The sequence below is a fragment of the Lipotes vexillifer genome, unplaced genomic scaffold (genome assembly GCF_000442215.2).
Source record: "Lipotes vexillifer unplaced genomic scaffold, Lipotes_vexillifer_v1.1 scaffold440, whole genome shotgun sequence".
NCBI lineage: Eukaryota > Metazoa > Chordata > Mammalia > Artiodactyla > Lipotidae > Lipotes > Lipotes vexillifer.
In genome coordinates, this window is record NW_006778543.1 from 5,314,854 (window position 1) to 5,323,931 (window position 9,078).

Sequence of the window (9,078 nt, forward strand, 5' to 3'; positions counted from 1 at the left end):
CGGCGCACCAAAAAAAAAAAAAAAAAAAAAAAAAAATTCCAGAGATCATTTGAGAGAAAGTGGACAGCTAGATTGCCTGGATGTAGCATGTGAGAGAGAGAAGAGTCAAGAAATAGGCTAAGATTTTTGGTCTGAGCCACTGGAAGAACAGATTTGATTGATCAAGTTGGGAGAGTGGAAGGAAAGAAGTTAAATTTAGAACAAACTAAAGTCTAAGATCCAGACAGAAAGGTCCAACAGACTATTAGGTCTATGAGTCTAGAGTTTGGAGTTGGAGAGGCATTAACATATAGATGCTATTTAAAATCATGAGACTCACTGAGATAATCTAGGGAGTAAACAATTCGAGAAGAAAATATACCCAATACTTGTAATCAGGGAAAGGAGACACAGAAACTGAGGGAGGAGCCCCTCAGGTAAAAGGAAAATCAAGGTACCTTGGAAACCAAGGAAAACAAAAATGTATCATGAAGGAGGGAGTGACTGACCTTGGAAGATACTGCTGATAGGTCAAGTAGGATAAATACAGAGGATTGGCCATTAGCTTTAGCAACGTGAAGGCCACCAGCAGGCTGGGCTATGTAATGTGCAGGACCCAGAGCAAATCGTTCAAAAGTTAAGAATTTCAGGATGGTGACATCAGAGCATTAAACGAAGCTCAGGGCACTGGGCAGCTGCACTGGTTACATGCCCATGAAGCTGGCCCTGGTCGATGGTGACATTGACTAGAGCAGTTTATTTGGAGAGGTGGGTGTGACAGCCTGATAGAATAAATGTAAGAGAATAGGAAGAGGTTTGGAGAACTGAGTGTAGAAACAATTTGGGGAGCTTTGCTGTAAAGAGGATCAGACAAAAAAAAAGGTGATAACTGGTGGATGTTGAAATCAGTAGAAAGTTTTTTTTTCTCTTTTAAGATGGGCAGATTAAGAGCATGTCCCTTTGCTAAGTGGAGGCTTATTCATCTTCAGCAGAGACAGGAAAAAATAGTTCTTTAATAGGTGAGTAGGTGAAAGGAGATAGAATCTTATGCCCAGGTGGAGAGGATGGCTTTAGAAAAGAAAAGAATAATTCACTTTCATAGTCACAGTTGGCAAAGCAGACTGTGTAGACCCAGATGTCGGTACATGTGTGGATGTGATCGTGGAGTCCCCGAAAGCTCGATTTTCTTGGAAATGTTTTTCTTGTGGCCCTGCTGTTCTTCTTATCACTCTAGTCAGAACTCCAAAGCACTCCATTCAGAAACAAGGCAATTTATGCATTAAGTAAGCAAAGATAGTTTCCTTACATCCCAGTGGTGGTTTTGGATATTTGGGTAAAGTCAGAAAACTGTCACTTTACTGAAGATGGTATTTGAATCTCACTTCAAAAACTGTTTCTATAGGGCTTCCCTGGTGGCGCAGTGGTTGAGAGTCCACCTGCCGCTGCAGGGGACGCGGGTTCGTGTCCCGGTCCGGGAGGATCCCACGTGCTGCGGAGCGGCTTGGCCCGTGAGCCATGGCCGCTGAGCCTGCGCGTCCGGAGACTGTGCTCCGCAATGGGAGAGGCCACGACAGTGAGAGGCCCGCGTACTGCAAAAAAACAAAAAACAAAAAAATCTGTTCCTATAAAAACTTCCCCCAACATATTGATTTTGTTTAGTTAGTTCAAAATTATTATTTCTCATTTTCTTAATTCTACTTTAAAAAGACAGCATGCACTCAGTTATGCTAATAAGGATCACCACAGGAAGTATAGCATTCTTAGTTTCTCTTAATACCATCTTATAAATTCCTGAAGTTACCCCCAATAAAATGCAGGTTTTTACTAAGTTTTCCTTGTGACTGTGATTGATTTTTTGAGTGAGTTAATTCATGTTTGTTGAGTACTGATTCTGGACCCAGAACTGTGTAAGACCAGTAAATGACATAAAAGAGGTTTAAAATTGGTGCATACTTCTGAGTTTTTCCACAAATGTACAGGCATACCTCAGAGATACTGCGGATTTGGTTCCAGACCACCTCAATGAAATGAATATTGCATAAATAGAGTCAGATGAGTTTTTTGTTCCCCGGTGCATGTAAAAGTTATGTGTATACTATACTGTAGTCTAAGTGTGCAATAAATTACGTCTAAAAAAAACAGGTACATACCTTAATTAATACTTTATTGCTAAAAATGCTAACCATCATCTGAACTTTCAGCGAATCATAATCTTTTTGCAATACAACATCAAAGATCACTGATCACAGATCACCTTAACAAATATAATGAAAAAGTTTAAAATACTGCAAGAATTACCAAAGTGTGACACAGAGACACGAAGTGACCAAATGCTGTCGGGAAAGTGGTGCCAATAGAGTTGCTCGCAACAGGGTTGCCACAAAACTTCAGTTTGCAGAAGACACAATATCTGCCAAGCCCAATAAAGCAAAGGGCAATAAAATGAGGTATGCCTGTACAGCGATTAAGTTTTAAGTTTGCTTCATTATAAATCTTTTCTCATTTGGGAGTATTTTCTTAACTTTAGTTGCATTTCATTTCATTGTTGATTTTAGTACCCTTGACAAAAAGTCTTCCCATTATCTTAATAAAATTTTATTGAAATTTTAGGAGAAACTCATCTATTATTATTCCTCTGTGACTTTTAAAAATGAGATAATATATTCGGTGGAAAGGCTTTGGTATTTGATAACAATACAACTTTCATGTAACTTCTTTTTTCACCTTTTTTTTTTTTTTTTTTGCGGTACGTGGGCCTCTCACTGTTGTGGCCTCTCCCATTGCGAAGCACAGGCTCCGGACGCGCAGGCTCAGCGGCCATGGCTCACGGGCCCGGCCGCTCCGCGGGATGTGGGAATCTCCCTGGACCGGGGCACGAACCCGGGTCCCCTACATCGTCAGGCGGACGCTCAACCACTGCACCACCAGGGAAGCTCCTATTAACTTCTTAGTTAACGGTGTAACTTCTAAGAAAGCACTTCAGGATTGATCTCTTACCTTAGATATCTAATAGGGTAAAAATCAAAACTTGAAAACTGAAATCAAGTGATGACCCACAGATGTTTTAAACAATGAAATTGGTTTCGTTTTTCCTACAATGTATAGCTCTTTAACTTGTAATCCCGCAATCAGGCAGTGCAATTTTATCGATGAGTTTTCCTTGCCAAACAGCAGCTGTCTGTGCTCTGTAATCCAGCAATCACACTTCCTGCGTGCAAGCAAACTTTAAGCTAAAGCAAGCCGCTCCATAGGCAATGGTAAGTCTGTACCATCATTGGAGAGCATGATTACAGTAGGTTGCCTGATCTCCTTACATGACTGACCAATGATGGCAATTTCAATATTCTCAAATGCAGTGGAAAATCTTTTTTTCTGAATGGATGCCAGCTGGCCCTGATTTCCCAGACAGTCTTACATTTAAAGACCACAGTTAAGCTTTCCTTGATATGTTTGGTTGAAGCTGTCCACAGCAAAGCATGGGGAAGCCTTTCTCACTTGATGCTTTTGTGTCCTTGGTCATCTATGCTCCTGTCAGATACTATCAACTTACTAGCATCTTAACATCCAAAAGGAAATGAATTGTCGTTTGCTTTTGAAGACACTGGATTCTTAGTGATGCATAGTTTTCTTTGCCATTGTAAACCTTATGTCATGAAACTAGTGTGGTATAATACAAACACAACCTCCAGGAGCATCTTCTTTGATTGAAATCAGTGGCCTTAACAATTTAGACTTTGAGTAGACATATTTTCATTTCTATTAACTAATTTCAAAATAAATGCATCATTTTAACAAGGCCCACTCCTGAATGTCTCTTTGCCAGACTATACTCACATGCACTCAAGTATTGAACCTGCTAAAACTTCCTCTTTTTAACCTTCCTGCCCCCAACCACTTTAACCTCAAAAACAAACTCTAAAATGTTTTTAAATTAACAAGAACTGTTCCTTTCAAGACAAACACCAATATGCAGTTCTGTTGCTAGTTAAATTCAGTTATAGAATGGTCTTTTACATAGAAATAGATTTTCAATATTTCCTAAAGGTATAAACACTAGTGTAAAGAGTACTGCCTATTGACACACACCATTGTCCATGATGATTTTTGACAATTGATCATTTTAAGATGGACCAAGGCAATATAAATCAACATTTTATAAGCATTAAGACATGGAGTCATGTTTTAAGTTTCTTTGGTCTGAAAGGAAGACACGAAAGATAACAAAAACAACAAAAAGCTATAACCTTAAAAGTTGTTTTAACTTGCTGATTTCTAATTTGGGCACAATTTTCATGGAATTCTTGGAAAATTTTTATAAACAGTTCCCATGATATCAAAAACTTGAGGTACTAATAATGAATGCTTAGGATCCAACCAGCCATCAAAGAGATTCTTATTTTCCTTTTTTAAACTGTGTTTTTTTTCCCCTAAAAGCATGTTTGTTTATTGACTATGTTTATTAATAGAAATAAATACATGGTGATACTTTGCATTTTGGCAAGTCACTTTACATATGATCAGCCATTTACCACTTACCAAACATGCAAAGTTTACAAAAGCAGACAACCAGGGCAATCTACTCTGTCTTACTATAAGCATAAAGAGCAAAGGCTGGCTGGTTCTCCAGGGCTTCTATATAGATTTCTTCATACAAAGAATTGAGCTCTGCAGCTTCTAGACACCTGTTAATTTTCTATTTCCCAGATCAACTTGACCTTATCCACAAACATTTCTAGAAATTCTATTGGTTATGGGCGCCATCTTTACAGATGGGATCCTCATGTATGGAGTTCCATCATGATGGGTTTGATGTTAAATAAAATAACCAGATCATTATTTAATTTTCAGATTGTCAAAACATAACTTCAAATGTAACAAACAACAAAAACATCATTCTCACAGGCAGAGTGAACACAAGCAAAAGTTTTAATTAACTCATTAAAGAGGGAACCAGCAACATGATAAAGCTGGTTCAAAAAAGGATATGAAAGACTGAAAAAAAAAAGAATGATGAAATAAGATTGCTAAATTAGATGCATATGTTTCATGTTCTATTTGACAATAATGATCATAACCTTTTGGGTTATCTTCATTACTGGGAAAGAATCATTGGCATCTCTTCTGGAGAAAAAAATAATTATGACTGATCATGATTTTTCTATAAGGTCATTTTATAAAGATGTAAAATAGTAATAATATTTTTTATAGTAGTAATCATTCTTGGAGAGTAGAATGATAATAAACCTTAAGATAATAAACCTTTTATTTAGATCAGGCTGAGTATGGCCTTGAAAGTTCAAACAGTTATTTTTGCCCCATTTCCATAGTTGGTTATTTTTCTGAACAAAATATAGAAAAATCTAAAAAAAATTAAAACATTTTTATCTTTCCACAATACATACTTTCTAAAAATAAAAGTTACTTCTCCCTGTGAGCGATGAATTACAGTTATATCAAACAACATAAATGGGGTCTTTTCCACAATTATAATCGAAATTAAATTTACCACAATTTAAGTCTGAGATTACTCAAGATTTCTGTGATCAGTTATAAAAAAACTCCCATACGGAAAAATATTATAAAGATAAAAGCTAGGGTATTCTAAGTTATATTTATGGGGAACGTAAATAGGTATTTTTTTATGTTTTGAGGTGAGTGATGTCTCATTGAAATGTCACAGAAGACTGAAATTCAGGAGAACTTACCTGCTCTCACTGTATATTTTGTAAATCACTGTAGCTTCCTTCTTTTCCAAAGCACAAGGAACGTACCCAAAATTCTCCTTTGGACAGAGAATATTTTCAATATTTCTCTTAGGATATCACAACAAAATAATTCTCACGCCCACTACTATTTATTCCTAGCTCTGCTACTCTAACCATTATTTTTTAAGTAAGGGACTGATGCTACAGATGCTAATTACAGACAATTTCTCCTCCAACTACTTGCCTTTGGTCTAATTTAGAAAACTTTTTTATATCTACCAGAAGAGGGCAGGGAAGAGAAGAGGAGGTAAAACTGTATTAGGATAACTTTGCCGCTTAATCAGAAAAGACAGAGTTCATTTCTTCTTTGTTCTTAGTTTTTAGCATTGTATCTAGTAATAGTGAGCATTCAATAAGCATTTTTTTTTTTTTTTTTAGATAAAATGGAATTACTTGTTAATGGCTCTAAAAATGTCTCCTAGGGGAAGAGGTTTTAACAGAAAAGAAAGTAAAATTTGGGAAATATTTGAGGATTAAAAGTCTTTGGAATTGCTTTCCTCTTTTCAGTTTAATACCTAATGAAACTATTTTAAATGTAATAGTCACTGAATAAATACTTATTGATTAAATCATGAAGGGTCAAGGATTGGGTGTATTTAAACAAGGACTTAGAATGCAGGGGAACAGTATCACTAAACTGTACACGTGAGAAACTGCCAAACCCAAGTTTGTTCTCGACTTTTTCTTTTTTTTCTAATTGAAGTGTATTTGATGTGCAGTATTATATATTACAGGTGTACAATATAGCGCTTCACAAGTTTAAAGGGTACACTCCTTTTATACTCCACACAACTGCCAAGTAAACTCCATAAAATGCAAAGCTGACCTTGGTATTCACCTACTTAAAACCTTCGTGCTTCCTGCTTATTTTACAGAATAAAACGCAAGTGTATTTGCATTGTAAAGCCTTCAATGCCTGACCCCCATCAATCTTGACAGCTCCGCACATACCACTCCCTAGGAGAGCTACACTGCTTCTCATTTCACAAACACAGCGAGGACTCTTGGAGTCTACATCCTGACTTACGATGTTGCCTCTGATAGGAGTGCCCTTCCCACATTTACTTGCCTGTCTTCCTCATAACTGGAGTGTCAGGACTCGGATCAGGAATGATGTCTAGCACGACTTCTCTGAAGAGTACTGAAAATTCCCCTCCTCTGGACTTCCTGGCACGTACCTTTCTCCTCACTCACATCGTACAGCTGGTCGTCCCTACCCGAGAGCCACACTTGAAATGTGGCCAGTATAACTGAGCAACTGATTATTTTATTTTATTTTATTAAAATTAAATTACCACCTGTGGCTGGTTGCTGTTGTACAGGGCAGTGTAGCCCTAGACTCTTCGCAAAAGGGATTTCATGCTATACTGTTCTACTGTAGGCAAAATATGCTTTCTTAATATCCTTTTTTGCCCTTTGTTTCTATGCAAAAAGCTCAGTAATTAATTATAAGCACTTCATATTTATGTGTATTAATGTTTAAGCATCAAAAGGGTCATTTTTTTAAAAAGACATCATTTTTACTAATTTTTTTGAAGAATTTGCTTCAGCAAATATATTAAAGTCATTTTATATTATAATACTAAGCCCTTGCCTCTGTAGTCAACTGAAATATGCTTTATTCCATGGGCCTTTTTAACCACTGTGAAAAATTGATTACACTTCATTTGATCTGGGGTTTACGGTATCAGCGTATACATGTCTTTCTGGACATTATTGGTGGTTTTATGAAACAAAGAGAAAAAGCAAAAACTGTGAATAATTTTCAAACTTCAACTTTAATTTCAATATTTTAAAATTTAACTGACAAGGTAATTATCCCAGAAATTGTCCTATAACTAAATGATTTGTGAAACTACAATGGTCCCATTAAAATGACAGAGTACTCAATCAGAGGACAAAAATGGTTCGCTGAGGTTTGGCCCTATTAAACTGGTTCTTTATATTATTATCCACTTCTCCTTTTGAATATAGACAGCTGTGTGTTTCTGGGCTCCTGAGGAAAAGTGTCACAACCAGAAGATGGCTAATGTTAATGCAGAGCAGTGAAGCAGGGGATGAAGAATACAGAGCCTGTGGGGAGATTGCCTGATTGGAACCCCACAAGGCTACGTCACGGGGTGGTGTGATAGAAACCATTCGGTTGTCCTTTCTCTACCTGAGTTTCTTCATCTGTAAATGGGGATGATACTTTGACCAGTCATGCTGACCTGGATTGTGCTACAGTATCTTGCTAACACTTGCCGCTCATCTCAGATCAGCTGGGGGCTCTGTTCGTCATCACGCTTACTCAAAGACCCCGGTAGAAACAGCAGTCACTATGTGGAACATTGCCGTCATATAGCAGAGGGGAAAGAGCGCAGGAAGGGTGCCTGCAGCAAGTGCGCTCACCTAGAAGTGACCCATATCACTTCCCCTCATAAATCACTGGCCAGATGCAGCTCCAAGGCCAATAGTGCAATTCTACCGTGTGCGCAAGAGGGAGACTGAAATATTCAGTGACAAGGCTCTAATGATTACCACAATAATTATACGTATCTCATGTACTAAAGAGTTATTTCACACAGATTACCTAGAGCAGGGACCTGAAGTAAGTTATTTTTATAAACTAACGGAAGAGTAAATGCATGAAGTGTGAAATTAGACAATTTCAATTTCATGTCAAACTAAATGATTTTAGGACTCCAAGTCTGCTAAAACCAACTAATCTGAGGGGAGAAAGTTGATAAGTTATCCAGAAGGTTAATACTATACTTCCATCAAGTGTGATTTATTTTAAAAGGATACGTTGATTATAACTCCTTCATGTAAAAGAATGGGCATTTATTCATTCATTTGTACATTCAACAAATATATACAGGCACTGTGTTAAGTGGTGGAGACACAATGGTGAACAAAACAGAAATGGTGTCTGCCTTCAGGGGAGATTTGATGTTAAGTATATCACATGTAAACAGTTACTTAGGATTGTGATAAATGCTGCAGAGAATTTCTATATAGGCAATAGAATCAATGATAAGTATCTGGGAATTTTACAGCCCTTTAAATTATACTATATAATAATGCCTTCATCATACGTACATTTAGATATTGAACATCAACAAATCTTATGGTCTGGGGAATTCCTGGCGGCCCAGTGGTTAGGACTCTGCGTTTTCACTGCCGAGGGCACAGGTTCAATCCCTGGTCAGGGAACTAAGATCCCATAAGCCCCAGTGCAGCCAAAGAAAAAATAAATTTAAAAAGATATCTTATGGTCTGGACCTGTACTAGGCACTAGAAATAAAGACATTATTAAGGCATGATCCCTTCCTTCTTCAAGGAGTTCATTGCC